This window comes from Hemitrygon akajei, chromosome 7 (assembly GCF_048418815.1).
Source record: "Hemitrygon akajei chromosome 7, sHemAka1.3, whole genome shotgun sequence".
In the NCBI taxonomy this organism is placed as follows: domain Eukaryota; kingdom Metazoa; phylum Chordata; class Chondrichthyes; order Myliobatiformes; family Dasyatidae; genus Hemitrygon; species Hemitrygon akajei.
The window spans coordinates 157,391,124-157,415,719 of record NC_133130.1 but is presented as its reverse complement, the minus strand read 5'-3'; the positions used below and the strand labels follow the sequence as shown (position 1 = coordinate 157,415,719).

Below are 24,596 nucleotides of genomic sequence, written 5' to 3'. Positions count from 1 at the left end.
TTGGGGAGGAAGCTGAGTGTAGCGAGAGGAGGACTTTTTTTGTACCAGATAACCTCATAGATTTTGTCAATCTGTACTTAGGAGCAAGGATATACAACTGGAAAGGATATTTAAAATTAACTCAAACCTAATAAAATGAACTTAAGTCCAAGCAAAAAGGTCTCTGAACTTCAATGACTTATCCTGAAACCCAGAGTCAGGCATGGTGGAGGGGTTGTTGGCGGGGGGGGGGGGGGGGGGTGAATAGGGGAATTAGTTGGGAGTAAAAAAACAATTTTCAACCTTTGTTGGATATGGACGTTATGACCAAGTACTGAAAGCTCTGCTCAAGTTAAAAACACCAACTGCTATCAATAGTAAGGAAAGTTCTAGTGTTCACCAGGCAAGCCACTTACAGACAAATACAAAAGGTGCTTTTCAGAAAGCAACAGGTCAGGTTTATAAAGGAAATGCTGATTTTATTGTTTATGCTTGATGGCAAACTTAAGAAATTTTTATTAGAGGTCGCTCCTGCCGGTAAGAATAGGAAGTTAAATTGCTACAAGAAGATTTACAAATAACACAATAGGGAAAGTGACTAACCATGAAAAGAGCTGCAAATAATTTTGGTGAGGTTGGAGAAAAGGATATTGCAGTGGGAAGAAATAAAATTGAGACAAAAATCCTGCATGTGTTCAAAGTTTATAGTTTTTAAAAAGTTCTTCTAAAACTGAGCAAGTCAGAAAATACATAAGCAGAAAAGAATAGGATGCTTACATTTGGGGGTCCCTTACCAGTCAGAATTGACAACTTTATTTTAAAATGAAAAGCTGATAAGTGGACATCCAATAAAGAGATAATACAATGTAAAGTAAGATACATTGTAAGATACATAAAGTAAGATAATACAATGTGGAAGCAAAAAGAGGAAATACACACTGATAAAAATATGTGCAGAAAGAGAAAAGCAGTCAGAAGGATTCATAAAAAAATACTCTTGGAGAAGACAGTAAATAAACGTAAATAAATCATAAGACACTCTAGGTTCTATCAATAGATAGATGTTTCACAGAGAGGGTTAAAACTGTGCAAATGATTGTTCTCACCCCAAACAGTAGACTTGTGTTCAGATTTGGGTCATCCTTTACAAGGAGGATGCTACAAATTAAAAACAAATTCCAAAAGAAATTCACCCAAGACTCCAGAAGTTTTAGCATCAGCAGAAATCAGAAGCAGAGGTAATTAGGCTGAGGAGAGCTCCCAGGGATGTTTAAAAATCTTACAGGTTTCACTCGTCATTGAGTCAATAATTAGAAGAAAATTCAAGATCATCACCAAACTAATGGAAAAAGTTCAGGAGATTTTTTTTATCATGTTGTTGAAAGGACAGAGTAACAGGAATTGGAAGGAGTTACAAGAACTTTAAAAATGAAAGTGTCTAAATAATTTAAACTAGGTCTTGGTAAAGGGAAGAAACAGCATTGATTAGAATGGCCTCCTTCCATACTGCACAATTTTCTGATAAGAGTTCTCTGCCTTTGTAGCAATATAATTAACTTTAAGCATGAGCAGATTACAACGCTCCACATTCCCACTTTATCTTTTAATAAGATCATGGCTGATTCTATACATCATACATTTTACTATTCAGACTCCATATTTCTCAATATTCTTTTGTGTCAAAAAAATCTGTCTTGGTAGTAAATATATTCAATGACCTGGCATCTCCATCCTCTAAGATGGAAAATTCCAAAGTTTAATCTTCTTAGTGGAAAATATGCTGCATTTTAAAAGCCAACTCCTATTCTGAGATCATACTCCTGATCCTAAACTCTCTAGTCTGAACAAACAGTCTCTCTGCATCAACCCTGTCAACCTGCAGAATCTTATACACATGTGGGATCTGCTCTCATTTTCAAGTGACTAAAGGTTAACTTTACCCAATTTCTCCTCAAAGGATATATTGCCCATTCCAGTGAATCTAAATTGGACCATCTCCATGTTCTTCTTTAGGTAAAGAGACTAGAACTTCCAAGTGCAGTCTCAAAAGATTGCAGCAAGAATTTTCATTGATGTACTTTACCCCACTGTCCACTCAGCACATTCACATCACCCTCTCCAAGTGCTTGTTTGTTACATTTCTGCCATTCAAGACCAGTGCACCAACCCTTTTGTTTACTAGCTTTTTTTTTCTATTATTGTTACCAAGGTGATAACCTCACATTTTTCCACATTATACTCCATGTGGAAAAATCCTTGACTTTAATTTAAATCTACATCTCTTTTTAGACTCACTGCATACACCTTGCAGCATAATTAGCTGTAAAAGCAAAGCAACATCACTCTCATAAAAATAGATTGCAAATACTAAGTGCCAATACTGGTCCCTAACAACAACACACACAAAATGCTGGTGGAACACAGCAGGCCAGGCAGCATCTATAGGGAGAAGCGCTGTCGACGTTTCGGGCCAAGACCCTTCGTCAGGACTAACCGAAAGGAAAGATAGTAAGAGATTTGAAAGTAGTGGGGAGAGGGGGAAATGTGAAATGATAGGAGTAGACCGGAGGGGGTGGGATGAAGCTAAGAGCTGGAAAGGTGATTGGCGAAAGGGATACAGAGCTGGAGAAGGGAAAGGATCATGGGACGGGAGGCATCGGGAGAAAGAAAGGTTGGGGGGGGGGGGGGAAGCACCAGAGGGAGATGGAGAACAGGCAAACAACTAAATATGTCAGGGATGGGGTAAGAAGGGGAGGAGAGGCATTAATGGAAGTTAGAGAAGTCAATGTTCATGCCATCAGGTTGGAGGCTACCCAGCCGGTATATAAGGTGTTGTTTGGATTCATTTTGACAATAGAGGAGGCCATGGATAGACATATCAGAATGGGAATGGGACATGGAATGAAAATGTGTGGCCACTGGGAGATCCTGCTTTTTCTGGCGGACCGAGCGTAAGTGTTCAGCGAAACGGTCTCCCAGTCTGCGTCAGGTCTCACCAATATATAAAAGGCCACACCGGGAGCACCAGACGCAGTATACCACACCAGCGGACTCACAGGTGAAGTGTCGCCTCACCTGGAAGGACTGTCTGGGGCCCTGAATGGTGGCGAGGGAGGAAGTGTAAGGGCAGGTGTAGCACTTGTTCCGTTTACAAGGATAAGTGCCAGGAGGGAGATTGGTGGGAAGGGATGGGGGGGACGAGTGGACAAGGGAGTCGCGTAGGAAGCAATCCCTGCGAAAAGCGGGGGAGGGAAAAATGTGTTTGGAGGTGGCAGAAGTTACGGAGAATTAGGTCTTCTCCTATCATTTCGCATTTCCCCCTCCCCCCACTACTTTCAAATCTCTTACTATCTTTCCTTTCGGTTCGTCCTGACAAAGGGTCTCGGCCTGAAACGTCGACAGCGCTTCTCCCTGTAGATGCTGCCTGGCCTGCTGTGTTCCACCAGCATTTTGTGTGTTGTTGTTTGAATTTCCAGCATCTGCAGATTTCTTCGTGTTTACTGGTCCCTAACAGTCAGTTTATTCAAATAGTTTTCTACCCTTTAATCAATGACTCCACTTATTGTTCGCTAGCTCTTCTGTACTCTTTCTCTCCACCTTTTTCTATCATCTCCCCTCTTTCAGTGAAGAATCTCAACTCAAAACGTTACCTTCCATTTCTTTTGACAGATGCTGCCTGACCCACTGTGTTGTTCCTGCATCGTTTGCTGTCCTCTTCAACATATTGCCCCAATCCCTTCATTTTTGATTTTATCTGCCTGCCTTTTGAATTTTTGGTCTGAAGTGCTTACTAATTGTGCTGGCAATGAAAATGGTGACATGAGTGAAATAATTAAATTGGGAGAACAAAGGAACATCAAAGACAGTTGGGGGTGATACTTGAGAAATACAGGTACTACTGAATTCATGGTACTGCCATTCTGAAACAAATAGAGAAACATTCTAGGGTGAAAATCCTGTGGCAGCAATGCTACCCCAACCTCTCTTCCAGAAATGCCAATATTGCTCATACTGTCTTCCTCAGTTCCATTTTCTCTCTCCCCCATAACAACCATCCAACACTGCAGAATACTCCCCCAAAGGAATCAGATGACAATTTTGAAGCTGCACACTACAAAACTTCTCTGCTACCTCCCAGCCTGCATATCACTTCCAAATTACCATAGCGAACCCTACTCCCATCCATCAGGAATGTTGACACCAGGCTAAAATTCAACAGATGCATGCAGCCTTTTCCAGCCTCAACATTCATTGTGTGGAAGTTGCTTACTGCCAGTGAGATGTGTAATCATGGAGAGATAGGAGATTGCAGATGTTGTAATCTAGAGCAACAAACAGGGTGCTGGAGGAACTCAGCAGGTCAGGCAGCATTTGTGGAGGGAAATGGGATTGTTGATGTTTTGCTTTGATACTCTTTATCTGGACTGAAAGATGAGACCATATGACATAGGAGCAAGATCAAGTCATTCAGCCCACCCAGAGCTCTGCCATTCCATTATGGCTGATTTATTACCCCTCTCAATCCCATTCTCCTGCCTTCTCCCTGTAACCTTTGACACCCTGACTAATCAAAAACCTATCAACTTCCACCTTAAATATACCCAATGACTTGGGAGTCCAAGTAGCAATGAATTCCACAGATTCACCACGCTCTGGCTAAAGAAATTCATCCTCATCTGTGTTCTAAATGGGTGCCCCTCTATTCTGAGGATATGCCCTCTGGACCTAGACTCACCCACTGTAGGAAACATCCTCCCCATAACCACTCTGTCCAGAACTTTCAATATTCTACAGGTTTCAATGAGATCCACCCTGCTCATTGTTCTAAACTCCAGTGTTCATCATATGTTAAACCTTTCTCTCCCAGAATCATTCTCATGAACATCCTCTAGACCCTCTCTAATGCCAGCACACCTTTTCTTAGATAAAAAGTGAGACATACCAGCTAGTTGAGTGCTGTCATAGCAACAACCTTGTACTTAATGTTAGTAAAGTGCGGCTATATTTTATTAGGAGTTTGAGGAGATTCTAAAGATGTACAGTAGAGAGCATCCTGACCAGCTGCATCACCATCTGGTATGGTATGGGGGGCACTGCATAGGATTGAAATAAGTTGCAGAAAGTTGTAAAACTAGTCAGCTCCATTATGGGCACTAGCCCCCATAGTATCCAAGACATCTTCAACGAGAAGTGCCTCAGGAAGGCAGTGTCCATCATTAAGGTCCCACAGTACCCAGAACATGCCCTCTTTTCATTGTTACCATCAGAAAGGAGGTTACAGAAGCCTGAAGGCATGTACTCAATGATTCAGGAACAGCTTCTTTCCCTCTGCCATCCAGTTTCTGAATGGACATTGAACCCATGTACACTACCTCATTACTTCCTTTTTTATTTTTTTTCCACACTACTTATTTTAACTTAACTATTTAATATACATATATTTACTGTAATCCAGTTTTATTCTATATTTGTTATGTATTGCATTGTACGACTGCCACTAAGTTAATACATTTCATGACATTTGCTGGCGATTTTAAACCTGATTCTGAAACAGCTCACAATATTCCAAGTGCTGTCTGACCAATGCCTTATAAAGCACTGCTGCTATATTCTAGTCCTCTCAAAATGAATGCTAACATTGCACTTGCCTTCCTTATGCCGACTCAACCTGTAAGTTAACCTTCAGGGAATCGTGCACAAGGACTCCCGAGTGCCCTTGCACCTCTGTTTTTGAGTTTTCTCCCTGTTTAGAAAATGGTATTCACCTTTATTCCTTCTACCAAAGTGCATGACCATACACTTCCCAGCAACTTCTCTGCCATACTTACAATCTGTCCGAGTCCTTCTTCAGACACTGCTTCCTCAACACTACATTCCCTTCCACCTATCTTTGTATCATCTGCAAACTTGGCCACAAAGCCATAAATTCCGTCATCCAAATCACTGACATATAACTTGAAAAGAAGCAATCCCAACAGTGACCCCAGTGTTACACCACTAGTCACTGGCAGCAAAGCAGAAAGGGCTTCCTTTATTCCCACTGTTTGCCTCCTACCAGTCAGCCAATGCTAGTATCTTTCTGGTAATACCATGGACTCTTATATTATTACGTAGACTCGTGTGTGCCATTTTGTCAAAGGCCTTCTGAAAATCCAAATAAACATCCACTAACACTCCTTTGTCTATCCTGCTTGTTATTTCCTCACATTTCCAACAGATTTATCTGGCAAGATTTCCCCTCATGTAAACCATGGTAACTTTGGCCTAGTCTATCATGTGCCTCCAAGTGCCCTGAAACCTCATCCTTAATAATGGACTAAAACAACTTCCCAACCAATGAAGTCAGGCTAGCTGGCCTATTAATTTCCTTTCTTCTGCCTCCTTCCTTTCTTAAAGAGTAGAGTGACATTTGCATTTTCCAGGTCTCCAGATTCTTGAAAGATCATTACTAGTGCCTCCACAATCTCTTCAACTGCCTCTTTCAGAACCGTGGGATTTAATCCATCTGGTTTTGGTGACTTATCTCCCTTCAGAGCTTTCAGCCTCCCAAACACCTTCTCCTTAGTAATAGCAGCTACGCTCACTTCCGCCCCATAACACTCTCGAATTTCTGGTATACTGCTAGTGTCTTCTACAGTGAAGACTAATGCAAACTACTTATCAAGTTCGTCCACCATTTCTGTGTCTCGCCTCTCTATTACTCTTTATATATTTGAAAAAAAACTTTGGTAATCTCATTTATATTACTGACTAGCTTCCCTTCATATTTCATCTTTTCTTTCCTTATGGCTTTTTTATTTATGTCTGTTGGTTTTTAAAAGCTTCCCAATCCATAAACTTCCCACTAATTTTTGCTATATTATATATCCTCTCTTCTGCTTTTATGCTGTCTTTGATTTCCCTTGTCTGCCAGGGTTGCCTCATCCTCTCTTTGGAATGCACCTATCCTGCACCTTCCAAATTGCCCCCAGCAACTCCAGCTATTGCTGTTCTGCCATCATCCCTGCTGGTGTCCCCTTGCAATCAACTTTGGCCAGCTCCTCATTCATATCTCTGTAAATCCCTCTACTCCATGGTAATACTTATATATCTGAGCTTATTCTTCACTTCTCAAACTGCGGGATGAATTTTATCATATCATGATCACTGTCTCCTAAGGGTTCCTTTACCCCCAAGCCCCCTAATCAAATATGGTTCTCTAGACAGCACAATTTTCCCAATGTACCTACTTATCTGCATATTGAAATCACCATCACTATCGTAACATTGCCCTTTTTAATGCCTTTTCTATCTCCAGTTGTAAGATCATTTTACCCTTGCAGTTTCTTAACTCTACTCACAACGATTCTACATCTTCTGATCCCATGTCAACTCTTTCTAAAGCAGGGACTCCCAACCTTTTTAATGCCTTGGACTCCTATTATTTAACCGAGGGGTTTAAGGACACCAGGTTGGGAACCCCTGTTCTAAGGTTTTGATTTCATTTTTTATCAAGTCACTCCACCCCCTTGCCTACCTGCCTGTCCTTTCAATACAAGGTGTATCCCCGTATGTTAAGCTCCCAACTATGATCTTCTTTCAGCCACAACCCAGTGATGCCCACAACATTGTACCCGCTAATTTCTAATTGTGCTTCAAGATAATATACCTTATTCCATATACTGCACACATTCAAATGTAACACCTAGTCTGAAATTATCACCCTTTTTGATTTTGCCCGTGACACTTCAACTTGTTCCACGGACTGCAACTTTGCCCTATCATCTGCCAGTCCTCCCTCGAGGTCTCACTACACTATGCATCCACTTGAATACCAACGGCCCCATTCTCAGCCCTGTCATTCCAGTTCCCATTCCCGTGCCAGATTAGTTTAAACATTCCTAGCAAAGTTGTCTGCAAGAGTATTGTTCCCCCTTGGGTTCACGTGTAACATGTCCCTTTTATACAGGTCATACCTTCCCCAGAAAAGATCCCAATGTCCCAGAAATCTGAAACTAAGCCTCCTGTACCTCAGCTACACATTCATCCGCCAAATCAACCTATTCTTACCTTACTGGTATGTGGCACACAGAACAATCCAGAGATTACTACACAGGAGATTCTACCTTTCAGCTTTCTAACCAGGTCCCTATATTCTCTCTTCACGTCTCCTCCCTTTTCCTACCTATGTCATTGGTACCAATAAGTACCAGAACTTCTGTCTGCTCACCTTTCTCCTTTGGAATGCTGTGGACCTGATTGATGTGAGACATCCCTGATCTTGGCACTTAGGAAGCAAAATGCCATCTAGGTTTCTATTTCACCCCCAGACTCTCCTGTCTGCTCCTCTAACTATGGAATCCACTGTCGCTACTGCAATTCTTCCCCCCCCCCCACCCCGAATATACAGGAATCCATAAAGGGGAGTAGAAATAGATGAAGGGGTGGACCAAAGGCTACATGCAATAGGTGCATCTAAGTGAGGAGCAAAGAGTGAAAATAGTGACAAAGATGGGGGGGGGGGGGGGTACAGGCTGAAGATGATGGAATCTGATAAGATAGGAAGGTGGACAATTGGTCTAAACGAGGGAGGTGGGGTGGCAGATAGAACCAGTAGAGGGAGAGAAACCAGTGGAAGGAGTGTGTGGGTGACAGGCTGATGAAATGGCTGGAGAAACAGAAACAATGTAGGAGCAACTGGGTAAATCAGAAAGAGATTTTTAAAAGGAAGAGCAGTTTACTGGACAACATGATGTTCACAGGGTGTTATAGCCTGACCCTACCTCTGCATAACACAGGGGATCACTTGGGTAGTTATTGTGAACCCCAACATGTTCTTTCTTTCATTCTGCTCCTAATTTCAAATCCAAGGACAGTAAAGCTAATTTGACAGCTCTCCCCAGAACCGATCTGAGATAGAGTTCAGACCTATAAAACATTTAACTGGGCTGTGACTGCAAGACAGCCCAATAACCGTAACAGAAGCAAGTGATTAAATGGAAGCTCGTAGAAATCGCAGGAAAGTAAAAGGTTGAAAAGGGGGGATTCGGGAGTGTATTAAGGAGGGTGAACAATGGGGATGGAATACGTTAAGGAAAGAATTTATCAATGAATGATAAGGAGGGTGAGAAGATATCTGGAGTTTTGATTAGGGGGGAAAACGGGAAGGCTTCCTGGGGTATGGGGTGGGAATATAGGAAGTAGGGTAGTTTTGGGGGTATCCAGTGGTGAACCGTTTGCACTAGTACGAACGAGCGCTCTGAGTGATAAGATCCCCGGGTTACAGCCCTTGAACTCCGGCTGATGAGCTTTGCTCAAGCCCCAGGCCCATGCTCCCTCCACCAGCTCATACCTGGCGCTGATGCCGCTCTTTTTGATAAGGCCTAGGCCTGACCCTGCTACCGCCGCGCTCTCGGTGCAAACTTGAGCCCGGTGTTGTTACTGCTCCCGCCGCCGCCGCCGCGTTCTCGCTGCAGCCCGAGCACGGCGCTCCAGCTCTCCCCGTACCACCGCTCCTGCAACTCGATGTGGCGGGAGGGCCGAGTGCGCCTGCGCCGCGCCAAACCCGGGCTCCCCAGCTCACGCCGAGGAGCGGCCTTGGGCAAGAGATGCCCCGAGTCTGTCGGCTCCCGCTCCGTCTCCCCTAGCGCCTGAGGGCGCCAAGCCTATCCCGGCCGGGCCAGATGCGGAGAGTGCCCGAAAAAGGGTGTTAATACGGCAGATTTATAAGAATCTCAGAAAAAAAAAGTACTCGAAAAGAATTATAAATCATAGAAATAAGCGGGAGTGTAGAACATCAAAAATAATTCCAGTAATGAGCTAGCATGAGCATGATGGGCTGAGTGGCTTCATTTTAACGCGAATGATGATATATCTGCAAATAGCAACTATTTAGTGAGGTCCAGATGACTAGCTGGCCAAGTTATGATAGTCAGAGGCAAAACAAATTATTAAACCTCAGAATGTTGGCTTTCATAGCTCAAATGATCTACACAGTGCAAGGAAGTTCGCTCCATCTGTACAAAAACACAGAGCGCGGTAGGCATAATGTACCTCACTCTAGGGCATATTTGAGCTACAACTAGAAGGAAGATCGCCGATAACCTTGCGTTAGGGATATGATCGCTGCCTATGGAACAGCTGGGTGGACACTAACTTGGACCAACTTGAGGGCTTCTGAAAGAATATCACACCTCTCTATGATAGATATGGTCTCCAAAATGGGGTTCGGAGAGGGAATCCATAAATTGCTCTGTATCATCATCAGACCAAATCAATGGGTGGGTCATGGAACAGGCTGCCTCTTCTGTCTTCACTGTATATTGTATTAATTGTTTTTGCTGAAATTTGTTTGGAAGGACAAGTACCTAAGGGGAATGTCAATGCTAGTTAGCGGATGACTAAAGGTTGTCTTGTCTATTACTGATGTTGCTACGAGTGACAATCAGAAGGTTGGGGTTCATGCTTGTTGATTTAGAGGTGTTCTTCCAAGCTGTCATCCAATCCATGTTTGGTTACTGCTGTGATGATTAATAGCGCTATACCTATGCCACTCAGCTAGCCGTTCCTGCATGGGAGGAGTTCACATTCTGTACAAGCAAGGTTATCAATAAAGTTCAGGCGAATATCCTGCATGCTGGCATCCTGGTATACTCTGCACTATCTCTAAATATCAAATGCCTTATGGTGTCAGAAGTAATTGATCATCAATGAATTGGTGCTAGAGACCAGGTAAGATCCCTGATAAGAAAGAATTTACAGTAAGACTGTTTTTGTTTGCAAATATCTATGAGAGACCAAAACGCAATGTAAGGAGCATATTGATTGGAAGTACAAGTAAGTTGTTTCACTTTTGAAGTATATTTGGGGCCCTGAACTTTTGGAAAGGAGGTGCATCTCCTGTGATCCCACAGAAAGGCAAAGTAGAAAGAGTACTGAGTATTAGTGGGGTTCATGGAGTGAACCATAGCATCTCCTAAAGAAGAATTCACCCATAGAAGGATATATTATCTTAGAAAGTGTGCTGGTTAACAGATGCTGTCAGATCTTCAGTTGCATCAGACTGCCAGATATGCAGGGCTTTCCCAAAACTTCTTATCGATTTCAGACCTCCACAAATGGCTCTACATCTCAGAGTTCCAACCGTTTTTTCCCTCTCTCTGGACTCCTACTTAAATATTATTCAAACACAAAGCAATAGATTGAAGCTCAATGAATATCTTTAATTCAGGGACAGAATCATATCTTGTGTAAAAAAAAATCCATGAAGAAGTGGAATGACCAAACAAATTTGACAGGTTTAATCTCTTCCTCTGGGTCCCATGTTGCTAAAATGTGTTTTTTTAATGTTTCTGTTTTAATTTTAGAGAAAAAGGATTAGGGATGTGGAAAGAGTGCTGTCCTGGTGGGGATCTGATTTGGAATGAAACTAAAAGTTCTTGTGGTTCTAAGTTCCAGGAACATTTGAGAAGCCACTTTACACAGATGTAGCCCCAGATGCTCTGGGGAGGACGTGGCTTGGCTGTGTCTCACATGCATAGATAGATGCTTTCTCATTCAGAGAGGCAAGAGACACGTTACCCATTGTAGAGGATGAGTCTGGTGACTGATTGTAAAAGTCTGGCAGCCTATGCTTTGTTAAAGTGATGAAGCCATTTCTTCACTGCATCTTAATTGACTTTCTAATGACTTTTGAGTTTGCATCACATCCAGATCAACAAAGAAATACTGGCTTCAAAATTAAAGCCATACACACAAAGGGCACGAAAAAATTTAAACACCTGCAAAGTCATGGGTTCAATTCAAAACCTCAGTAGTGTAATCTGACAGATATTTGACTTACCAATATGTTAAAGATTACAGAACAATGCTGGATCAATGGAGTACAAATAGGGCAATGAACTAACTTAACAACTTAAGGGAAGTTCCGGTTCCTTCTTCAACTGTTTATCGATGCAATTAGGCATGGCACGGTAGCATTACAGTGCCTTTGACCCTGTTCAATTCTGCCACTGTCTTTAACGAGTTTGTATCTTCTCCCTGTGACCGCATGGGTTTCTTCCAACATTTGAAAGACATACGGGTTCGTAGGTTAATTAGTCACATGGATGTAATTGGATGGCAGGGGCTCATCGGATCACAAGGGCCTGTATCTCTAAGTAAGTAAAAAAAATTAGTCCAACTGCTTTTCTAATGTCATTGATTCCCTAGCTTAAAGATATCATTGGTAGGCTCTTTTGTATTGATACAGTATTTAGTAAGCCAAATAACTAGACAATGCTCTTTCTTTTTTTTTTGGGTTCTTCGGGTTTCTTGCCTTTAAGCAAACAAATCTCAAAGTGTATAATTTATTCCATTCTTTGGTAATAACCTTTGAACTAGAATAGACAGACATGTTTTACTGTATGCATTCCACACTGGTTGATAAAGTAGAATATCAAAAGTCGAAGTACATGGTATAGTTCGTCAGTGTGTACACACCCTCAATATATGCTACACTTGTGTGCTGTAGTATGAGCACAAGTATAAACTACTGACTTGTCAATCATGATTATCATACAGTAATGTCAGGGTAAGTGTTGAGTAAGTGAAAAATATTATGTTGGTCATAAAACTCTACACTTGAATGAATGGGTGGTACTGACAGAGGTTTAATGAATCATAATGATAGATACTCAAAGGCAGAATAAGGGAGTTCTCATGGTAGCAGTAAACCATGAGATATAGCAGCAGAATTCCGCCATTTAGCTCCTGGGCTCTGCTCCATTATTCAGTTTTTTTAAAAATCAACAGCATTTTTCTGCCTTTTTCGCCATAACCCTTACCATCCAAGAACCTATCTATCTTTTCCTTAAATACACCCAACGGTTTAGCCTCCATAACCATTGTCGCAATGAATTCCACAGATTTACCACTCTCTGGCTGAAGAAATTCTTCATCTCAGTTTTAAATGCCCCTTTTTCTGAGGCTGTACCCTCGGGTCCAAGAATCTCCTACCAATTGAAACATCCTCTTCATGTCCCCGGTACCTTAGCCTTTCAGTATCCAGAGGAGTTTGGAGAGATGGATAGAAAATCCAGCTGTGATCCCATGTTAGAATTAATACATACTGAGGAAAAGAAGGTCATTTTGAAGGATTAGTAGGTGTGAGAAGCTAAGTTTAAAATGGAACCAAAATTCATGCAAATCAGAATGGAGCCACCACACTTATGGATAGCAACTTTGGTAAAATACAGTACTGTATTACATAATTTTATTGACACCCCCCACCCACCCCAAAACTTTAACAACAGCTTAGGCAAAGGGGAAAAAAATGTTGCAATTGTATGAAGTAATTTTAAGACTCTCCTGCCAGAAGACATTGTTTCTCTACCTCACTCATAAATCACCTCGAGTACTTTTAAATGTCCCTTTAAATTTTTGTGCATTGTTAAGTCAGTGCCATCAATTTTCACTGCTGCCTACTCAGTTTCCATTGTAATTTAAACCTTGATCCCCCCCACTCCGGTTCACCTTTGTTGGTTTTTTTAAATCCAATCTTGGGAAAAAAAACACATCATTCGCCTCAAATCCACAACCATCTTCTGAATGCTGTCCCTCTTCCATATTCTCTGATTATTGACTCCAGTGAACTCTGATCTCTTATGACTTTCAGTGTTGGAACCATCACTAATACGGTGGTACCCTCCCTGAACCTCAACAGCTGCTTCCCCACATTGAAATGCATCTCAAAACAATTGTATGCGATTGAGTCTCTAATTACACTCAAACTTTGCAATCCATTGTTATTTCACCATGGAGATGTTTGGAATGTACAATTTTAATTACAAGGAGATTAAAAGAGTTTGATCTGGTCCAAACATATAGAAGCTTTATGGTTATAATCTTACATTCTATAAGCACTCTCAGAGACACAGTATTACAACAGATAGCCTGAGTACTTAAGGGAATAGATTTGTACACATTTTAATTAACTCAACATCATTAACATAATAAAATATAGAAAATACCACAAACAATCAGTAGTTCAGACAGCATCTGTGAAAAGAGAAACATTTACAGTTCCAGAACTTGGACCTTCATCACAACTGAAAAGAAAAAAACAATTTAATTTTCAGGAGAGAAGGTGGGTGGAAGAAGGAAATAAGTGGATAGGACAAAGGGACTGTCTCTAGTAGGATGAGCCAATCACTCCTTCACCATCTGTCTTTTGTTTCAATGTGATCATCTCTCATTATTTTAAAATTCAGAGAGGTTCACCTGAATCAAATTCTCCCCAGGATCTTCTTAAGCCAGGAATCAAACTAGAGAGCTTTTGCTGTACAATCCCCAAACCAAGTAAGTCCTTCTAAACCATGGGTTCTCAACCTGGAGACCATGACATAAAAATGATTGGGATCCCCTATAGTAAATATTCAAAGTTGAAAAGTGGACATGATGCTAAGTCTTACACAATTGCAGTCAGATTGTCCAGCTCGTATAATCCAATTGCATTGCAATAAAGATCAACAATCCCAACTGCTTGATGTAGTTTAATTTTAATTTTGCACTTTATGTATAAGATCACTCAAATCCCACTGAACATCAACATATAAGATTCTTCTGCTATATTTTCATTTTCACCCAAAATTGTTATTGGGGAAATACTGGTCTATAATTAGTGTCAGAACATCTTGAAAAGTTACAGCTGATTTGAGAGATAAAATGATTTGTTAAGGTTACAAATTCAAAGTAAAGTTATTATATAAGTAGGTATATGTCACTATATACAGCCCAAAATTCAATTTCTTGTGCCCATTCACTGTTCATTTTTATTTTATTTAGAGATAAAGGAAACAGAATAGGTCTTTCTGGCCCTTCAAGCTCCACCAGCCAGCAACCCTGATTTAACCCTAAATTAATCACGAGAAATTTACAACAATCACTTAACCTACCCAGTACATCTTTGGACTATGGGAGAAAATCACTGATCATAGGTTAATTGATCACTGGGAGGAAATCAGAGAAAACCCACGCACTCCACAGGGATGAGGTGCAGAGACTCCTTACAAAAGACGCAGGGAGTGAATTCCGTATTCCAGTGCCCTGAGTTGTAATAACATCACGCTAACTGGCTCCCCACCATGGTGCCAGAAAGAATAGCTGCTCTTTCGAGCTAGGTGATACAAAGAAACACAATCGAATTACCGGTAATATAAAAAATATACACAGACAAAGATGGTCAAACAACCGAAGTGGAAAAGAAGACAAACTGTGCAAATACAAAAAAAAACTAAATATGTACTGTACCTGTAATAAATAATATTGAGAACGAGTTGTGGAGTCCTTGAAAGTGAGTTCATAGGTTGTGAAATCAGTTCAGAGTTGAGGTGAGTGAAGGTTCAGGAGTCTGATGGTTGAAGGTATTAACTGTTCCTGAACCTGGTGGTGAGGGTCCTAAGCTCCTGTACCTCCTTACCAAAGGCAGCAGTGAGAAGAGATCATGGCCTGGATGGTGGGGGTCCTTGATGATGGATACTGCTTTCTTGTGGCAGTGCTGCTTGTGGGTGTACTCAAAGTTGGGAAGGGCTTGACTGTGATGCACTGGGCTGTATCCACTACTTTTGTCGGTTTTTCTGTTCCTGGGCATTGGTGTTTCTATCCTAGGCCGTGATGCAACCGATCAGGATACTCTCCAGCATGCATCTATAGAAGTTAGTCAAAGTTTTAGACAATATGCCAAATCTGCGTAAACTTCTAACAAAACAGTGGTGCTGCTGTGCATTCTCTGTAATACCACTTACCGGTAAGTGCTGTTCCCAGGACAGAACGTCTGAAATGATAACGGCAAGGAATTTAAAGTTAGTGGCCCTCTCCACCTCCAATCCCATAATGAAGACTGATTCATGGACTTCTAGATTCTTGTAGTCAATTATCAGCTCTTTCACTTTACTGATGTTGAGTGAGAGGTAGTTGTTGTGCAACCATTCAGCCAGATTTTCATCCTCCCTCCTTTATGCCAATTCATTTCCACCTTTGATTTGGCCAATGATAATGGTGTCATCAGGAAACTTGAATATGGCATTGGAGCTGTAACATAGAAACATAGAAAATAGGTGCAGGAGTAGGCCATTCGGCCCTTCGAGCCTGCACCGCCATTCAGTATGATCATGGCTAATCATCCAACTCAGAACCCTGTACCTGCTTTCTCTCCATACCCCCGATCCCTTTAGCCACAAGGGCCATATCTAACTTCCTCTTAAATATAGCCAATGAACCGGCCTCAACTGTTTCCTGTGGCAGAGAATTCCACAGATTCACCACTCTCTGTGTGAAGAAGTTTTTCCTCATCTCGGTCCTAAAAGGCTTCCACTTTATCATTAAACTGTGACCCCTCGTTCTGGACTTCCCCAACTTCGGAAACAATCTTCCTGCATCTAGCCTGTCCAATCCCTTTAGAATTTTATACATTTCAATAAGATCCCCCCTCAATCTTCTAAATTCCAGTGAGTATAAGCCTAGTCGATCCAGTCTTTCTTCATATGAAAGTCCTGCCATCCCAGGAATCAATCTGGTGAATCCTCTCTGTACTCCCTCTATGGCAAGAATGTCTTTCCTCAGATTAGGGGACCAAAACTGCACACAATATTCTAGGTGCGGTCTCACCAAGGCCTTGTACAACTGCAGTAGAACCTCCCTGCTCCTGTACTCAAATCCTTTTGCTATGAATGCCAACATACCATTTGCCTTTTTCACCACCTGCTGTACCTGCATGCCCACCTTCAATAACTGGTGTACAATGACACCCAGGTCTCGTTGCATCTCCCCTTTTCCTAATCGGCCACCGTTCAGATAATAATCTGTTTTCCTGTTCTTGCAACCAAAGTGGATAACCTCACATTTATCCACACTAAATTGCATCTGCCATGAATTTGCCCACTCACCTAACCTATCCAAGTCACCCTGCATCCTCCTCACAGCTAACACCGCCGCCCAGCTTCGTGTCATCCGCAAACTTGGAGATGCTGCATTTAATTCTCTTGTCTAAATCATTAATATATATTGTAAACAACTGGGGTCCCAGCACTGAGCCTTGCAGTACCCCACTAGTCACTGCCTGCCATTCTGAAAAGGTCCCGTTTACTCCCATTCTTTGCTTCCTGTCTGCCAACCAATTCTCTATCCACATCAATATCATACCCCCAAATACCGTGTACTTTAAGTTTGCACACTAATCTCCTGTGTGGGACCTTGTCAAAAGCCTTTTGAAAATCTAAATATACCACATCCACTGGCTCTCCCCTATCCACTCTACTAGTTACATCTTCAAAAAATTCTATAAGATTCGTCAGACATGATTTTCCTTTCACAAATCCATGCTGACTTTGTCCGATGATTTCACTGTACTTAGCCTCACAGTCTTAAGTATAAAGCGAACAGAGCAGGGGTTATACCTTGAATATTTTTGAAGTGATGGGTAGGGAAATGCCTAACTGGGAATTTATATGGATTTCCAGATGGCAATTATATCATTAAAAAAAACTTTTAAGTACAATTGAAGCTATAGTTGGAATAAAATTGTTGATGTAAAACTGGCTGAGTGACAATACAAATTGCAGTGGTTAAAAACAGTTTCACAAATTGGTTGAAGGTGACCAGTGATCTCTCACAAAGATCAATGTTAGCTTTGCAACTTTTCATCCTATTTAAAAATTATGTAGATTTCAGAACAGAAACCCACATAACCCAGAGATGAATGGCAAAAATGTAGATGGAAACACAAAACTATAAAAGAATGTTAAACCATTTTAAATTAAAAAATAATTAAAAGTTTAAGTAAAATTTTAATCAATGGGTTTAAGGGCAGGCAAATTTGAGACCCTTCACTTTCGACTTTAAAAAGATAGATCTAAGTTCTTTTTATATCGTGAATGGCTATGAGTAATTGTTCCAAAAGAGAGGGTCAATTAAAACATCACAGAGAGGTACAGAAAATAATTAGAAAGGAAAATAGAATGCTGCCTTTCCTTTGTTTGGATTTAGAGGTCACCAAAGCCACAGGCTCTTGGAGTCAGAGCCAGTAAAATTCAGCACTGAGTGCCACATTACTTGCACAACATTTATGTCTTTTTAGTGCTAATACTTCAATGTATGAATTGTACAGGAAAATCTTTAAAACATATTTCTACATCACCTAATTACTACAAGATGTAAAGCCTTGTGAGCTTCCACTCTGGTCATCATTCTTTGGAAATCTGGTTGACATATTGGCAAAGCAGTGTTGGGGGAGGGGGGGGGTTTGGTCAGATGTTGATTTTTAAGGGTTACAGTATGTTTCAATTCCATAAACATCAGAATGCCACGAATTAGAGCATTTGCTGTGCCAAAGGCTGAAACATTATCTCGATTACAGTGTTTTGCTCCTGGCATTTGCTTTCAGAATTTGTTTTAGAATCTCTTTTCCTGGAATTCCAACTGTCCTGCAGGTGTTGCAGTAACCATGATTTTGAGAATTGCACATGGTTCAGTGCTGACTTCCTGTGTGGAGTTTGCTTGATTTCCTTGTAACTGCATGGGTTTCCTCCAGGCATTCCAGTTTCCTCTTGCAACCCAAGGCTGCGTGGGTTGGTGGGTTACTTGCCTCTGTAAATCGCTTACCCTGTCTCCCCATGTAAGTCAGGGAATGTGGGGGGGGGGGGTTGGAGTAATAAAATAAAAAATGGGAATCACTTAGGATTATTGCGTGCCAATGATTAATGATCGAAGTGGACTCAGAAGGCCAAACGGCTAGATTCTGTGCTGAATAACATGGTAGCATAGTGGTTCGCACAACACTTTACTGTACCAGTGACCTGGGTTCAATTCGCACCGCTGCCTGTAAGGAGTTAGTATGTTCTCCACGTGGGGTTCCCTCTGGTGCTCCGGTTTCCTCCAAAGCTATCGCTAGGTTAATTGCTCAGTGTAAATTTTCCCTCGAGTAGGCTAGGGTTAAATGCTGTGCAGCGCAGCTCGCAGGGCCGATTCTGTGCTTTACCTCAGTAAGTAAACAGTAGTTTGATGTTGTTGGTATTATCTCCTAATTCCAGTTCTTCAATGGATGTCTTGAACTGTCAATCACTCTTCCCATTTGAACAGATGAAATGAAAAATTTCTGTAACACATACAGTATATTTCAATGATTTGCTTGTAAGATGTTCATGACCATTCAGTGAGCGGGGGGGGGGGGGGGGGGAGATTATTGACATCAGGGATAATGTTTCAAGAGTCCAGTAAAGCCTACATTTTTTTTCTAACCACTGCAAATGTTCCATGCATTGTGATACTGATACGTTTATTTAGCAGTATGCTAACATTTTCTAGAGCAGGGGTTCCCAGCCTGGGGTCCACGGACCCCTCAGCGACTGGTAAGGGGTCTATGGCATAAAAAAGGTTGGGAACTCCTGTTCTAGAGTAACACACACAAAATGCTGAAGGAACTCAGCAGGCCAGGCAGCACCTATGGAAAGAAGTAAAGAGTTGACATTTTAGACACTTTATCAGGATTTTGGTGACCTGCTGAGTGAGTTGCTCTGGATTTCCAGAATTTGCAGAATCTTGTGTTTATAGTTGGCATTTTCCAATATTTGTCAACTACATTCTTCACGTCAACACCTAAGGTTGTTTCATTTAATACCACAATCCTTTCTTTTGCCATTTCAACTGCATAGACATGGATACTGCTTATTGTTATTTATTAGATAGATACTGCTTATTGTTATTTATTAGATAGATACTGCTTATTGTTATTTATTAGATAGATACTGCTTATTGCTATTTGTTAGATAGATACTGCTTATTGCTATTTGTTAGATAGATACTGCTTATTGCTATTTGTTGAAGCTGATTGCCAGAGAAGGCTGTAGAGCATTATTGAAAATTATTTGTGACATAAGCACTGATCTGGGAGAAGTACCTGCCATAGTACAGCATTGATTTATCAGAACAATACCTGGATTAAAAGGCAAGAAATGGCAACATGAATCAGTTATGTTCCCTGGAATTTAGCTAGGAGAAACTGGAAAGGGAGAGCATTCATTTCCATTGGTTGCAGAATCTCAGAACACTAAGTCTCACAATCTAAACATTAGTGTCAAGTGTTTCAGTGATTAATTTAGGAAACACCTCCACACAAGATCCGGTCACGTCTGGTATTCCCGTCTTCAAATTGCAAGTGATACAAGGTCAATTGTTAATTTTGAATGTGAGAAAAATAAATTTTAAAATTGATTTTAAGGGATGTGGAACAAAAGCAGGTGTGTGAAGGGCCATAAATGTAAACGTAGTGCTGTTTTTTTTTCCTTAGAAGCTTAAGGAGATTTGGCATGTCACCAAATATTTTAACAAACTTCTACAGGTGCACTGTAGAAACAATCCTGACTGGCTGCATTGTAGCCTGGTATTGCAATTCCAAGTACAGAAATGTAAGAGGCTGCAGAGAGCAGTGGACACAGCCTTCCACCACTGAAAGCATCTTCGTGAGTCAACACATCAGGAAGGTGGCATCTATCATCAAGGACCCCCCCCCCCCCCCCCACTGTCCAGGCCATACCCTCCAATCACTACCATTAGGCAGGAGGGAGAGAAACCTGAAGTCCCACACTACAGATTCAGGAACATCTAATTTCCTACAGCCAACAGATTCTTGAATCAATCTGCACAACCCTAATTCTACCTCAGCAGCGGCTCACTGCAGACCATCTCTTGCATTACCACGGACTTGCTTCTACTTGTATATTTGCAGGATTGTCTTTTTTTTAAAGTTTTTTTTTTACTTCTAGGTCTTGTATAATTAATCTGTTTTGCCTGAATTTACGTGTCTGTCCTGCGTGAAAATGTTTCATTGTGCTGGTATTGCACTGTCTTGGCTTGCTAAGTCCAACATTCTCACAATTAGCATTTGTCAGTCCCATTTTCACCCTGACAATGATGATGTACTCATTTAGGTACATCCTTCACAGTAAAGCAATGTTCATAATGAACACAGTGGTCCAGTAGAGTGCTAACTCGAGATTTGAGTAACAACAAAATTTCTAGCAACACACACAAAATGCTGGTGGAACGCAGCAGGCCAGACAGCATCTATAGGGAGAAACACCTGACAAAGAGTCTCGGCCTTGACACAGGACCTGACGAAGGGTCTCGGCCCGAAACATCGACAGTGCTTCTCTCTATAGATGCTGCCTGGCCTGCTGCGTTCCACCAGCATTTTGTGTGTGTTGCTTGAATTTCCAGCCATCTGCAGATTTCCTCGTGTTTGCTAACAAAATTTCTAACTCCTTCTATTACTCTTGAGACAAAGGCCGGTATTCCATAGGCTTCTAAATATTTCTCAATCCCAAACGACATCTTTCTAATTTTTTTGCATATCATAGTTTCAGTCTTTTAGAAAATAATCTGATCTAGCTTTGCTTTAGGTTATTCGGCTTGTCGAGTCTGCTCCACCATTCCAACATGGCTGATTTATTACCCCTCTCAATACACTCAAAGACTACGCTATTAGGTACAGGGGTAGAACCCAGTGTGGTCTTCTGCTGCTGTAGCCCATCCATTTTAAGGTTTTAAGTCGTGTGCGTTCAGAGATGCTCTTCTGCACACCACTGTTGTAATGTGTGGTTATTTAAGTTAGTCACCTTCCTGTCAGCTCGAACCAATCTGGCCATTCTCTGCCAACCTCTCTTATTAGCAAGGCCACAGAACCGACACTCACAGGATTTTTTTTTGTTTTTACACTATTCTCTGTATACTCTAGAGACTACTGTGCATGAAATTTCCAGGAGATGAGCAGTTTCTGAGATAGTCAAACCATCCTGTCGCCTTCAACCTCATTCTGGCAACTCCTGCGACACCAGTGACAAGCTGTACACCCGCTCATGGGAAAGGCTTTGGGAGTAAACCCTGAGGACAAATCCAGAGCTGGAGTCCCTAAGCTAGTCCAACGTTGTCTTCAACCTCGGTCTGGCAACTCTTGCGACGACGCTGGTGCCAAGCTGTATCGGCCCTTGCCCTTCCATTAGACAACATCGGTGTTGTGGGGAGGGGAGACTTGCAGCATGGGCAACTGCCAGTCTTTCACACAACCTTGCCCAGGCCTGCGCCCTGGAGAGGACACTCCAGGCGCAGATCCATGGTCTCGCGAGACTAACAGATGCCACCACCAAACTACCCTGTCCAGCACTAACAATCACTTCACGGAAGATTACATTTCTTCCCGATACTTAAGTTTGTCCTGAACAATAACTGTACCTCTTGGCCATTTCTGCATGCTTTTAAGTATTGAATTGCTGCCATATGATTAGCTGATTAGATATTTGCATGAATGAGGCATACAGGTATATCTAATAAGATGGCCACTGAGTGTATGTTTCAAGATGGATCACCACACAGAAATGCCCTTCTGCTGCTATCTGCACTATTTGCATCAGATCCTTGGGAGGTGGCTAGTTGATGATCCTCCTGGATGGGGTATCTAGGAGAGGTCGTTGGGTCATTCAGGTCTCTGATGGGATGAAATCAGTTGGCAGCAAAACTTGAGAATTTTTGACTCATTGCAGCAGAGGAGACTGATTTGTTGAGAAAATTCAGAACCAAGATTGACGAGAGTTTTGTATCTTGAAGACTCATGAGATATGGAATAGAACTAGGTTAAAAAATACACCAGTAATTCACAGATTTCCTTCCCCAATGAACTTCCCAAATAACTAACAATGATAAAACTCTTGCTTTGTAATTTCACAGAGTTAGTGTTCAAACAACCAAATCATCAGAACATTTTCACCCCAAGAGAAAGAGAAACAGTAACAGATTTGGGTGCCATGGTAGCATAGCGGTTAGTGCGATGCTGTAACAGTGTGGGACATCGGAGTGCAATCCGGTGTCCATACGACTTAGGAGCAGAATTAGGCCATTTGGCCCATCGACTCTGCTCTGCCATTCAATCATGACTGATCCTTTTCTGCCCCTCCTCCTCAACCCCAGTTCCTGTCCTTCTCCCCATAACCTTTGATGCCAATCAAGAACCTATCAATCTTTGCCATAAATATACTGAACGACCTGGCCTCCACAGCTTCATGTGGTAACAGTTTCCATAAATTAACACTTTGGCTAAAGAAATTTCTCCACATCTCTGTTTTGAAAGCGTACCCCTCTATCCTGAGGCTGTGCCTGCTTGTCCCAGACTCTCCCACCGTCGGAAACATCCTTTCCACATCTACTCTGTCTACTAGGCCTTTCAACATTCAAAAGGTTTCAATGAGATTCCCCCCTCATCCTTCTAAATTCCAGCGAGTTCAGCAAGTGTCCTCTGTAAGGAGTCTCTGTATGTCCTCCATGTGGGTTTTCTCTGGGTCCTCCGGTTTCCTTAGATAGTCCAAAGCCCTACCAGGTAGGTTAATTGATCATTGTAAGTTGTCCTATGATTAGATTAGGGTCAAATCAGCATTGTTAGGGTTTGCTCAGCTTGAAGGGCCAGAAGGCCTATTCCATGTTGTATATCTAATTAAATAAGCTGTGAGTTATATAGAGATATGAATGTTTAGAGAAATTAAAAATAAAATACTAAATATATTAAAAATGGAGATCTTAATACCAAGTGAATGTTATTGCAGGGCGCCATTTCATTGTTTTTTTTTGGAGTGGAAAATAGCCATTACACAGCTCCTTTTCTGTGAATGGCATCAAGACATTTAAATCAGGGGTGAAAACAAAGCGATAATGAACACAAGAAATTCTGCAGAAGCTGGTAAACACACAAAATGCTGGAACTCAGCAGGTCTGGTAGCACCCGTGGAAATGAACAAACAGTCGACATTTCGGCGCAAAGACCCTCCTTGAGGTCCACCAGGGAGAACTTTCCAGATCTATTTCAAATCACAGTGCGAACTTTTAAATCTTCTTATAAGGAGCAACTGAGACCAGGTTTAACATTCAGTTCAAATGACTATCCTTCCATAGCCCTCCCTCAACCGTACAAAGATAACAGGATTCGAAAGTGGCTGAAGTCTGCAACCCCCCTGATCGAGCTCAAAGCTTTGAACACTATGTCTGGAATGCTCCTACAGCAGGAGTTACACCTTAAACAAGTTTTTAAATTGACTGGAATCCTGGAAACGTTAATAAAATTATTTAAACTCTTAATGATATTTCCAAACAACACTTGAACTAGGGGCAGGGGTCAGCGAGGCAGCCAATCAGCTTCTCCTGTACTGTAAAGCAGCGCCTCACTACCCGCCCCAAATAGGGAGAGGTGCAGAAGCGCCATTATGTAATGGAGCCGCTACTTGGTCCCCAGAACAATCTGACAGTAGTGCAGCGCTCACTCTCCTGCCCGTGCAGCATTGGTGAACAACTTCGCACAGGGGACAGGGGTGGGTCTCCAAAATCCTCCGCCAGACTCTTCCAACACCCCCACCCCCGGGGATCAAGAAACAAACCCAACTGAGATCAATTTTCTTGCCGCCTCTTAGTTTCGCTTTTTTTTAAATACACACCTCTAACACCAGGAGACTACGTCTGCGCAATGCCGGCATGCTAGGAGTTGTAGTCCGAATTCACTCAGCCCAAACGCTTCCTGACCTTTGGGTCCCGGAGCGGAGAACTGCACCTCCCATCGGGCCCCGCGCGGC

At 41.9% G+C, this 24,596-nt stretch overlaps 1 protein-coding gene and 1 long non-coding RNA gene across 2 annotated transcripts in view; both read right to left on the bottom strand.

Annotated features, from left to right (window-relative positions):
* wdr5 (WD repeat domain 5) overlaps positions 1–9,529 on the bottom strand; it is a 51,735-nt gene extending 42,206 nt beyond the window's left edge. Inside the window, exon 1 of the mRNA XM_073052278.1 lies at positions 9,311–9,529. The gene's annotated coding sequence lies outside the window, so the exon portion shown is untranslated. The remainder of the gene's footprint in view (positions 1–9,310) is intronic.
* A 4,327-nt stretch (positions 9,530–13,856) lies between these two features.
* Positions 13,857–24,574, bottom strand: LOC140731051 (uncharacterized). Its single transcript, XR_012099724.1, has 3 exons — positions 24,462–24,574; positions 18,971–19,087; positions 13,857–15,642 (listed from the first exon to the last, which is right to left on the bottom strand). It is a non-coding gene; the product is annotated as an uncharacterized lncRNA (long non-coding RNA).
* Positions 24,575–24,596: the final 22 nt, after the last annotated feature.